The sequence below is a fragment of the Photinus pyralis genome, unplaced genomic scaffold, assembly GCF_008802855.1.
Source record: "Photinus pyralis isolate 1611_PpyrPB1 unplaced genomic scaffold, Ppyr1.3 Ppyr1.4_LG6, whole genome shotgun sequence".
In the NCBI taxonomy this organism is placed as follows: Eukaryota; Metazoa; Arthropoda; class Insecta; order Coleoptera; family Lampyridae; genus Photinus; species Photinus pyralis.
The window spans coordinates 17,133,444-17,145,314 of NW_022170663.1; positions in this window are offsets into that span (position 1 = coordinate 17,133,444).

Here is an 11,871-nt window from a genome sequence, read left to right on the forward strand (position 1 = left end):
TAGGCACTCGGAATAAAGGAAAATCAAACGCCAATTTCAAAATTTGGTTTTGCGCATGCGCAGTGCCAACTTTTTTATTTATGGAAGAATTTAAACGAAATTTGATAAATAGGCACTTGGGATAAAGGAAAATCAAACGCCAATTTCAAAATTTGGTTTTGCGCATGCGCAGTGCCAACTTTTTTTTATTTATGGAAGAATTTAAACGAAATTTGATACATAGGCACTTGGGATAAAGGAAAATCAAACGCCAATTTCAAAATTTGGTTTTGCGCATGCGCAGTGCCAACTTTTTTATTTATGGAAGAATTTAAACGAAATTTGATACATAGGCACTTGGGATAAAGGAAAATCAAACGCCAATTTCAAAATTTGGTTTTGCGCATGCGCAATGCCAACTTTTTTATTTATGGAAGAATTTAAACGAAATTTGATACATAGGCACTTGGAATAAAGGAAAATCTAGCGCCAGTTTCAAAATTTTATTTTGCGCATGAGCAGTGCCAACTTTTTTATCTATTGAACCATTATGTGAAATTTGATACTTAGGCGCTTGGAACAAAGGAAAATCTAACATTAGTTTTATAGTTTAGGTTTGCGCATGCGCAGTTCCAACTTTCTTATTTAGAAAAGCATTGAAATGAAATTCTTCTCATAAACTGAAATTGAAGTAGCACGTCAGAAATGGATTGCCCATGTGCAACGCTATCTTTCATATTTTTGGCCGGATTTTTACGATTTTAACAGAAGTTGCATCTTACAAATGGGAAATGAATGCAAGTGGAAATGCGCTTTATGTAAATCGTTTACGATTACTTTTTAACTTGTTCTATTTTCTTGCACATTAATAAATGGACATATCTACTCTTGAAAACAAGGGGGGGGGGGATTTTTAGTGTCATCGCATTATCTTAAATGGAAGAGGAGAGGTTGAGTGGTAAGTTGAATTTCCTCTCTAGTATAGGAACATATGTCTGAGCGTTTTTTGATATTCTAAGAAAACAATCCTTGATTGGAAACTTTTCGGTGCCCCAAGCGCACGGATATGTTTTTAGTTAAATGAAATCTCTCGATCAACTGAAAGCATTAAGGACCACCTTCAAGATCCGTGTGCTGTATATTATGTTCATTGCGTACAACCTTTATATCCTGTGGTTGATAAAGGTTATGCCGGTTGACACATGACACTTTGTAGCAAAAATAATGGTATAATATCTACCCCGTAAACTAATTTATTATATCGTACCCTAACCGAATATTTGAACGTATTTTGGGTTAATGCCCAAAATAGCGCGTGCGGTCTATTTATTGCCTAATTATAATAATTGATTCTTCACGCGGTACTTATTGTATCAAACCCGAAAAAGGTGGACGGTATTAAAACATAGAATAAGTTGCGTAAACCGCAACCTCCTTTGAAATAAATCAGATTTTTAAGCCACGGGGCGGTCGGCCAAGAATAATTAAATTTACATGACGGCGGCGCTTCATTTCATCCGTCTCTAATGTATTATTCATGGCGAGCTATCCGAAAATTCATTTTTATGAAAAACGTTGATAATAATATACACCGAGATCGAAAGGGGTCTCACCGCGCTCAACAATAAATTGCGAGGGATAGATACAAAAAAATAGGAAAAAAATATCGGGATCAGTTTACGTTTCAGGGGAAGTCGCCGAGCAATAAAATTGTCTATTTGCGTGGGCGTACTTTGTTACACGTTCTAAATGTCGTAGCTCGTTCCAATCACAAAGTGTTATACTGCGTACGCTAGGGTCCAAAGCTGATTAAATTTTGACGTAAGATATCTGCAACCGTGTCTTTCCTATTGTAACATTCATGATTCATTGTGAAATGTCAGTCTTTACATATTAGGGTCAAAGTAAATCATTACGGTTTCGTCGGTTTCATCCCACATCTGCACAGAAAATCAGTTGAACACCAAAATCTCGTTAAAAATTTGAAACAAGGAAACTGTGCAAACATCAAAATTTTAGTAATGAATGACGCCAAATCAAATTCGAGGGTTAAATTCAATACACATACGACATCTTCAAAGTTAGATTACGATTACCTATTATTCCCTGACTTTATGCACTTTAAAGAGGTGTTAAACAACTTTTACCTTCTTACACAATTTCCATATACGACTTGCTTAGTTAGGATATTCATCATTCAGATCTGATTACCTCCATTTTAGAGACTTCGTAAATAAACAGTGGGGCTTCATTTTTGAGGCAAATTACTATGACTGTGTTAATTTTGCGTGTGTATAGTCATATTCATTTGCTCTCTCCAACAGTTACTAAACTGTGACACCAACTAAAAGATTCAAGTCCCTAGATATGCAGTGTCGCAAAGTTCACCACATTTACTCCATGCGGGTTAGAAATTTGAATATCATTCCGACAGGATGAAATGTTAGAAAATAATACAAAACGCCAGCACTACGTATATCCGATGAAGTCGTTTCATCAATTAGTCCAGTCAGTAGGGAACAAGTTTGCCCTACAAAAGGTAGCACAGTAGCAATTTTTTAACATATTGTCGAGGTCTAGGCCTTAAAAAAAAACATCATGGTCGTTGCAAAACAAGCAGAGAGACCTGTCCGAAAGATCTACCCGAAAGTATGGATCTTATCTTACAAATTCCTTTCTCTCATTTCTTGTCCTCCCAGATCTGAAACTTCGGAGCTTTTCTAGACTGTGTTCCGACCTTTTTAGCTGTAGATCGAATTTAGTTGTCGGTGGAACCCTTGGGATCGAGGAATCCTTATTATATAGCATCCTAGGGTGGAACCTACTAGTCCTGGCCCTACATGAAATTATAGGGCGTTTGATGATTAAAGCAATCCACTTTGCACAATTGTATATTGGACCAAAACAAACATTTTTAGAAGGAGAGCCATCCGCCACCCTATGGCAGGGGAGGGTGAGCCATCTCTAAAGGTGCATTTTTTGAGTTTTTGGCATTTTACAACTATCAAAAAAAAGAAGAGCATATCGATTAGGTGTATTAACCTTTTGTTCTATCGCAACTCGAACTACTAACACATTACCTCAAAGATGATTCACATTTTACATTTGACAAAAAAACGCTAAACTCTTACAAAACTAGTTGACTAAAAATATCCAAAAAAGCTCCCCAAACTCTCTCATTGCCGTAGCCGTCTACATCAGACACTTTAATTACACCTATTCACAGACCGCTTTGTTATGACTTAAAGCGAGCTATTTGCAACAGATTTCGATTGGCCCAAACCAAAATTTTAGACGGCTGATACCTCCCATCAGAGGAGGGGATGAGAAACTCTTAAAACCATTGAGTAATTACCTTCACTCAACGTTAAAACTGCATTTTTTTTGTTTTTAGCGTGTTACAGGAGAACTACGCTATTTAGCAAAAACGGGGAGGTTACCTTTTTTTGTAGAACAGACATTCCCTATCAATTGCGGGTACTAACTTTTGATCTATCCCTATTCTGACAGCTTAAACATACTTTTAAAGTCGGTTACTCAGCTTAAATTTCATAACCAATTTTCAGATGATATACGAGTATATTCACAAAACATTTTAACTAAAAGTAAGAGTCTGTACAGGGTGAAGCATCTAGACCTTCTTTATTTCAACAGTGAATAATTCCGCTATTTCTCTGTCGATTTTGACAAGATTTATTTAGGATATACCTTTTTTGACACAACGGGCCTCGGGACTTGGTAACCATATTTTTGAAGTGAAGTGAAGGAACAGTTTTTCAATGATGTGCAAAAAAATCAACTCAAAATAGGGTCAACTCAAAGATTGTTACAATTCCTCCTTCCAATGTCCGTCTTGGTGCAATAGTTCAAATTGTTTGGTATAATTAATTTGGTATAATAATACGGTTCTCTCTTGGCTGAACAACTTTTTGAGTATGTTATTTAGTATTTTGATAAAATCAAATCATCCTCAAAGACATTTTTTATCAAATGTAAAATGTTAATCATCTTTGAGGTAATGTTTTAGTGGTTGGAGAGGCGATAGAAAAAAAGTTGATGCACCTAATCAGAGAGAATTTTATGCTCTACAAACAAGGTAACCACACCTTTTTTGACAAAGAGGGGAGTGTTCCTGTAAAATGCCAAAAACTCAAAAAATGCACCTTTAGGGGTGGCTCACCCCCCTCTGCCAGAGGGTGGCGGATGGCTCCCCTTCTAAAAATGTTGGTTTTGGTCCAATATACAATTGTGCAAAGTAGCTTTTATCATCAAACGCCCTATAATTGCACATTTTTCGACTTGTAGGGCTTAATGGGCTAGGACAGTTGTAGATGAAATCACAATTGGAGAGCTTACAGCTTTAGAACCTACAGTCGTTTTGTTACGATTGCAACTATCAAGGGTAAAATTGTGAAATTTATTGATGGCCCCTCCATTGTAGATTTACGGTTTCAATCCTTTTTGATGATCCGAATCTAGCAAAAATCAATCACATTCAGGATTCGAATCACTATAAAAGTACTCAAATCGTCATAAAAGAATCGAACCGTTTTTAGCGCATTTTCCAACGAACTTGGATGCGCCTTGCAGCCTTTCTCTGTCCGTCCGTCCGAGACCTTGATTACTCCTAAAGATTTCACACACTTCACATGTCGAAAACATCGAAAACAACAAATGTCATTACCAAAGGCAAACACAGATCGCACATAGTAAAAACCAAATGCGCGCATGTGCAAAATGCCAACTTTTAGGGGAATTTTTTTCTTTCGAAACGTTATTTGATGGTTTTGTCCGTCTGTTCCTCTTCTAACTCGAGTACGAAAAGAGATAGCCATGTCAAACCTTCGTCAATCAATTTCTACGAATTCAAGGATCAGTGGTATTGAATATGAGCCGGATCAAAAATCTAGTTTCCGAATATGAGCTGTGGCGAAAAATTTTCGACATTTCCTATACAATCCGAGTGGAAAATCTCTACAAGTTCAGATCGAGGCCGCTGTCTCAAACCTGCCTACTATTCTACCCATTACATAATTTTATGCTCCAACCCGAATTCAAACCTCCGACCCTCTTTATCGTTGCTGGGGCTTCTGACCCTGGTTCACCGCTAAACCAAGCTAGAGTATTGGTGTTTTTTTTTGTATTTGTTTGAATTTGTTTCTGCAGAATTTATAAAGATCTTTTTCTCTTGGACAAATTTCCTGAAAAGTGGGAAATCCGTTCAATTCGCAAGATTAGGGTGTTGTGCGCGGGTCCACCACCCTGTTGAAAGCAACAGTTTCTAACTTTTGTGTTTTTTTTGTGTGCCATACATCGTTGTTGTAGTAAAACACGCTACTCAATACAGTGCGTACTTTTCCTGCGAGTCATGTAAAAAATAAGGTTGAGGATGAATTCTCAGAAACGAAACGTTGCATTGAAAATCTCTCAACGGTATCTTGGAGAGCTCAAAATGTGACAATGAAGAAGTGTTTTCATTGCCCAGGAGCCACCAGATCCTGTAGAGTATAGAGCCAGTCATTGTTTTGTTTTGCTTCGATCAACAAACCCCCGAACGCGTACGTCAATACATAACATTTCCTCCCTCTTTTAAATAGATTGTGTGATGGCGTATATTTTATTGGCGCTTGGTGAGTACGGACAGATCTGCGCAGTATCGGTATGGTTGAAGTGCAGTTCTCGGCCCGTGTAGGTGTCGCTAGCTTCCGAGATGGTGTAACTGGGGTGGGTAGAATTGGCGCACACGTCGTGGGCCAACTGGTATTTTAGTGTGATCGTCTTTGAATTGTTCTCCGCAGTTCTTGGTGAGCTGAACACGATTTTAACTGAACAATGGCCTTTGAATTATTTTTTTCTTGATGGTGGATTTCATAGTGCAGGTCCCCTATGCGAGCTGCAATGATACCAGCGAGCCATTTATCCAGTTTTTGATTGCCCGACAGGAAGTGAATGGTTTGCCCAGCTTCAAGCGTCCGAAATGTTAAGTCCATCTTGAATTTTTATTACTTTTATTACTAAACTATATCTCGTAGCCCAAGAAGTAATGCCTACCAAATCTGCCCGTAAAGATCCCTACTATTCTTTCTGATTTACTACCATCTACAAACCTCTTATTCATGAAAACAGGGCCATCTTTAATGGTTGATTCGCTTCTTTCGCCACCAATTAAATGAGAGCGTGCTTTTAGCTCTTTATTAACCTAGGTTGATAAATCAATCCCAAATACTATTATCAACAGGTTGCATTTTCCTGATACCGAAATGACTTCATGCTTATTCTGCAGTTTCAATCACTTAGCCCTAATTAAGATAACCGAACCTAATGCACAGCCCGCACAGACGGGCGACACCAATGTCATCTAATTGTGAGGTCGCAGCGTACATAATTCCACCAACGGACTTTCCCCCAAATATAATTTATTATGGAAATTCGATCCTCTAATTTTTTCACCCTGTACACTTTCTATGATTATGAAATGCCTAAACTATTTGAACCTTAAAAAACTCCAACTTTACCTATAGTTCCAAATTTAGAGCTAGGTTTAAGGTTTTTCTGTGATACAAAATGGTCCTAAAAATTCCAATGGAATGCTATTGCGAAAACTAAAACTGTGTAAAATCCGCAATCGTGTTCAAGCATCACCAAATCAATTATCTATGTTGTCATGCTCGGTCACCGTAAGCTACATCTAATGAGTTCTTAAATAATTTTCCCTTTTTAATCGAAGAAAAGGAAGATTTTCACTATTTGACCTCTTAAAATTTGGACATTCGAGGGTTCTAAATTGCAACGCTGCTGTATTAAACAATATTCTTTTGTTTTTATCTAGGTTTTTGAACCAATTTAATGTGAATGCGTATTTTATTTGTATGAAAAATATTCCAAAACTTCACAAGCATTAAATCGTTTTCAATTATAAAGCTCGCCACAAAGAATAAAATTATCTCAAACAGATTTTAATTATAAGCAGTTCAAAGTGGAAATTTTACTTCTAGCAAGCTGCTTTAACATATCTGCATGATTTGAATGGTTCTTGTAATAAAACAGTGAGTCAAACAAAAAGTTAAAGGTAAAGAAGGCCTCGCCGACAACAGCTTTACTTCCGTTTAAAGAATATTTTCGGTCTTTTAGAATCAAAGGATTTCTCGCTATTTAAACGATTTGCAATGCGAAATTCAGAAGATAAGGAAATGTAAGTGCCTGAATATTGCAAAAGTAAAAATGAATAGCGCACAAAGAACAGAAAACTGTATAGGAAGAAAATGACAAAAGGACTTATTAAGGAGTAGGTGCAGATGCAGCTCATCACGTAATCGGTTCAGTAGAGCGCACCTAAATTCTAGAGAGTTGATTAACAATTTGCAAGGTAATAAACACTTGATATACGCAGGCAATTAGAGTAAGGTATCATAAAACCGTAATTCCTCCGTGAATTTAAATACTTTAATGAGAACGCCTTCCTTTATAATATTATAAACGGTAGTAATGACTATTTTATACCTACGAAAGTAAACCTAAAGACTTTATTACCGAGGGGTACCTATTAAGGGGAGATTTAAGAGCGTTGGTAGAAACGTCGCCGTTCTATTTAAGGAATTTTAAAATTAAATCCCCTAACCAACGTATATGTACAAACTTTTGCGTATTACAAGAAACTAGATATATTATGAAGTGCTTACACCTTATAGATACAACAGTCATATTGGTTTTGGTTTTCAGTTCAGTTGAGCGATATTAATTTTCGTTTTTTTGGAAAATGTTAAAATGAATTCGTGCCGGAGTGTACATATGATGATCTTTTTCTTACTTATTGTGTAATCTTTCATATCGCACCATATATTTTATATGGAAATGTAGTTGGTATATTGTTTAAAAATCCGAAGTTTGTAAAAACTGTCAAAATAGAAAGATATCCTGAAAATTGCTTTCATTTATACTAGTTAAAACGTGTGTCTATTTCGGTACAAAGATTCACATTCGTGAATGCTCAATAGGGGCATATTATAATATTTGGCGACCGTGACAGGACTTTTGTTCGTGAGTTTTGTTCTGGGAAAACTTTTGTGGATGATGGAGCAACTGGATGTGGAAAAACTTAAAAAAACTATCTTGGCAATTGTTACAGGAGAGTTTTGAGACGTTCGTGCAGGCAACTGAGAGACTACACTGCCTAATGTCAGCTGATAAAGAAATTTAATTATAGCACCGACTGCGAGAAAGCCCGGTCCATGTATTTGAAAAGAACGTCAAAAGGTAACTCGAGACTCTACCAGCTGTTCCAATTGTTTGAAAATGGGCCATGGTTACGTCATGATCACGTGTGGAAGCCTAGCGAATAATAAATCGACAGATCAATCTCCGAAAGCTGAGAACAAGGAAAAGGCTACCCCAGTAGAAGAGAATCTCGCTAATTTTTCGACCGCACCGTCACTTTACCGGCCGCGCCTGTGGCATTGCTAAATGTCTATAATGACTCTTATGATCACTGACAGATTGGTCATTAATCAAAAGATCTAAACTTTGAAATCACGAATCTTTGTCCCTGCGTCATTGATTTGTGAATCAATTTCAGACAAGTTTTTTATCGATTTCGCATACTTGACAGATATTACAGTGTTTTAGCGTATGTCTGAAATTGATTCACAAATCAATGACGCAGGGACAAAGATTCGTGATTTCAAGTATATATAAAAATTGAAATTTTATATTAAAATACGATTTCGAGTAATGAATACAAAACTATTCAGTGAAATGACATTACTTGACTCGGAAATTAAAGTACTAGTACTTCAATATTTCCTCGCCAGTAATGTGTCATTTTCCTGACTTTATGTAAATAACTGTTTCATTAATGTCAATCTGTCACTGATAATAGGAGTCATTATAGACATTACTGGCCGTTTGCACCGACAAATTTAAGCGGAGCTTAGCTTAAGCGTAGCTGAAAATCCATGGCAACCATTGTCTCAATAATCGTTACCATGGATTTTAAACTACGCTTAAGCTAAGCTCCGCTCAAATTTGTATGTGCAAACGGCCCTTATTAGCAATGTGAAAGGTGTGGCCGGAAAAGTGGCAGGCGGTAGGAAAAGTAGTCTCTGATCTACCTCTGCTATGGAAACTAAAATTTTCTCTGGCATAAAATAGACATGAAATTAGTTATTTATACAACTAGAGAACACTTTCTTCTCAAGTTTTACGCATAATTATTTTTTCTGAAACTACAATCGAAATTGAAAAATTATCGTATACAATAATAAAGTTTGACACTTAGCAATCTAGATTCGGGTATGTTTCATTTCAATTTTAAATGTCATTATTAAGATTAACGCAGCAATTGTTTTTTACTTTCCTCACTAGAGAGGAAAATCACAGCTTCTTCACACTTTTTAAAGACGAAAGTAGTTGTTTCTTAAGTGGTTTCAGAAAATAGTAGATTGTGTATCTAGTAATAAAATCGATACATTCCCAGGCGACAGTCTAAATTGTTGGCCGAGGTGTTAAGCCGGAGGAGTCCGGGAATGTGCTACTACGAGGTACACATACTATGGACTCTTGATGTGCAGTATTGGGTAACCCCAGGAAGAACATAAAACAAAAGTGGCTTTAATCTATCCTGACGAATGCCGATATTTAAGAATCTTGAAAAACATAATTAAACACTTTCTTGGATTATCTTTTTGATGGAGGAACCAATATCGCTACAACTGTTCTAAAGAAACGTTTGGTCCATTACATATTTCTCTTTTAGAACTTGCAAAAGGGATTGAAGGCGAAGATGTTGCTCTAAAGTACGAGTACAAACAGAAACTGCATATAATATCTACACAAATATGAATTTAATATAAACTTTGCACAGTTGACATAAAGGTCTCTCCACATTCAACTTGCGTTGTAACTTACTGTGTTAAATCGTGTCGTAGATGGAGCTCCGATTCGCTGCTTGTGTGAAATTAACAACATTGCTAACGCATTTTTTTTTACATTACCTCGTTTATTTTGAATTTTCTAGAGGTTCTGAATCCGCAACTCTGTGAAATAAAACTTGTTACGTATACGAATTCTTATATTACTAAAGTAACCACTCGCACCTCTGTTACTGCTGCGACTTGTAATAGTGGACCGTCATTATTTCTTTCTCGTAAAATAACGAATAAGATTAGAAATAAGTTAACGACGTTTTCTTGGTAAACGCGATGGCGTTCTTGGGTTATACAATTGGCGCAGAATATCGGAGTGAGACTTACGGAAGTTATATGATTCTATAATTGTGCATTATGAAACAAACAGATTTTTTATCGTGTAATTTAGCAAAACGCGATAAAATCATCCAAACAGAGTTGTTAAATTTGACGTGTTACAAATGTAAACTACAAAAATTTCTAGATATCCTGAAAACAAAACAAAAACCTTTCCACTAACGGTTTTTGGTTTTATTTTTTATAGTCAGCAATCAAAACACATTTTAATGCATGAAAGCAAAATGAAAGTGATCGAGTTGCTTTCAGCGGTATTTGTCGACAAATGAACAAAAATTTCACGCTGAAATACTTTGCTAAACCATTTCATTTCCGAAGGGAGTTGTACGAAAGTATTATTACAAACAAATGAGGCGCATTTATACTTTCGCAGAGTTTGAGAGAGAAATTAATACCATATCTGGAATACGACGTCTAAAATTCCACCCTTCTTACGTGGGTAATATTTACCAAAACACTCCTACGTGGTCTCCTAATAACCATTTATGTTATTGTTAGGAACCTTAGTGCTACCTTAGGTTTATTTCATGTCCTTAGGCCAATATCAAAACGTATACGTGCTTTTTTTTGCTGTCGGCAATATTTTCACTTATAAAAAGTATTCGATGTATCGAATATTCTATAAATCCACATAGGAGTGCCAGCGGCCGCCATCGAGGCGCCATCAAGTCGATAAAAGAATAGTCAGAAGAATTCTTTCTAATTTAAAAAAAATAGTTGAACGGCCCCATGGTAGTTGCAAAGAAACGCGGTCATGAAAGATCTCACAATTGAATATCACAACTATACATTTGTATGTACACTTTTAGGACAATATTTCAGTTTGGAACCGATAAAAGTTTGTTAACAGTGGGGTTGTTTTTATATACCCAAATTTTCGTTTAAGACTAAGAGACCTCACTGACGGAAACTCTATTATGATGTTACTTTCAACCAAGTTGCGTGAAGAAATTAATTGTTTATGTTTCTCTGCACAGGACGTTTCTCATCTCAACCATTATGTAAAGCGCTACGAACTGTGTACAACTAACGAGTTCAGAGAGGATCGCAAAGAAATCCAATTAAGCACCTGTTCAATTCACGTTCGAGTACTTTTGAAGAAATAAAAATGTTATAAATGGTCCGCATGTAATGCATCCATAGGGCACATAATGAAGTTTCTTTCGTGCTGGAAATGTTCCGGAATTCGTTTAATTTTAATAAACGCTAGCTTTCTTCCCCAAAATTGACTTATAATTTTCATTTCTGCTTACAATATTACATGACGGACGGCGCAAATATAGAGATAAGGTTTAAAGCTCATATAAGTAAACTAACGGCATTAAACTACGCACGCAAATAAAATGGAGAATAAAGATATAGCGGTTTACGATGTTTGTATGTCGTTATCTTTAAAGTTGCCCGTGTTTTGCACGCACCTGATTGAGTTTGTTTATAATATCTTCTTCAGTTTAACGATTATGTTCGGGTCGGAGAATGGAAAATTTGGTGTCGGAACGTAAGGCTTGATTGGAGAATTTATATTCGCATTTGCATAATCCGAAATCTTATTATAAACAAATGGAGCTGTTACAAAACGAAACTTTTCGGCGGAGAATAACACATTCGCCGCCATAAACGAGCGTGTTCAATT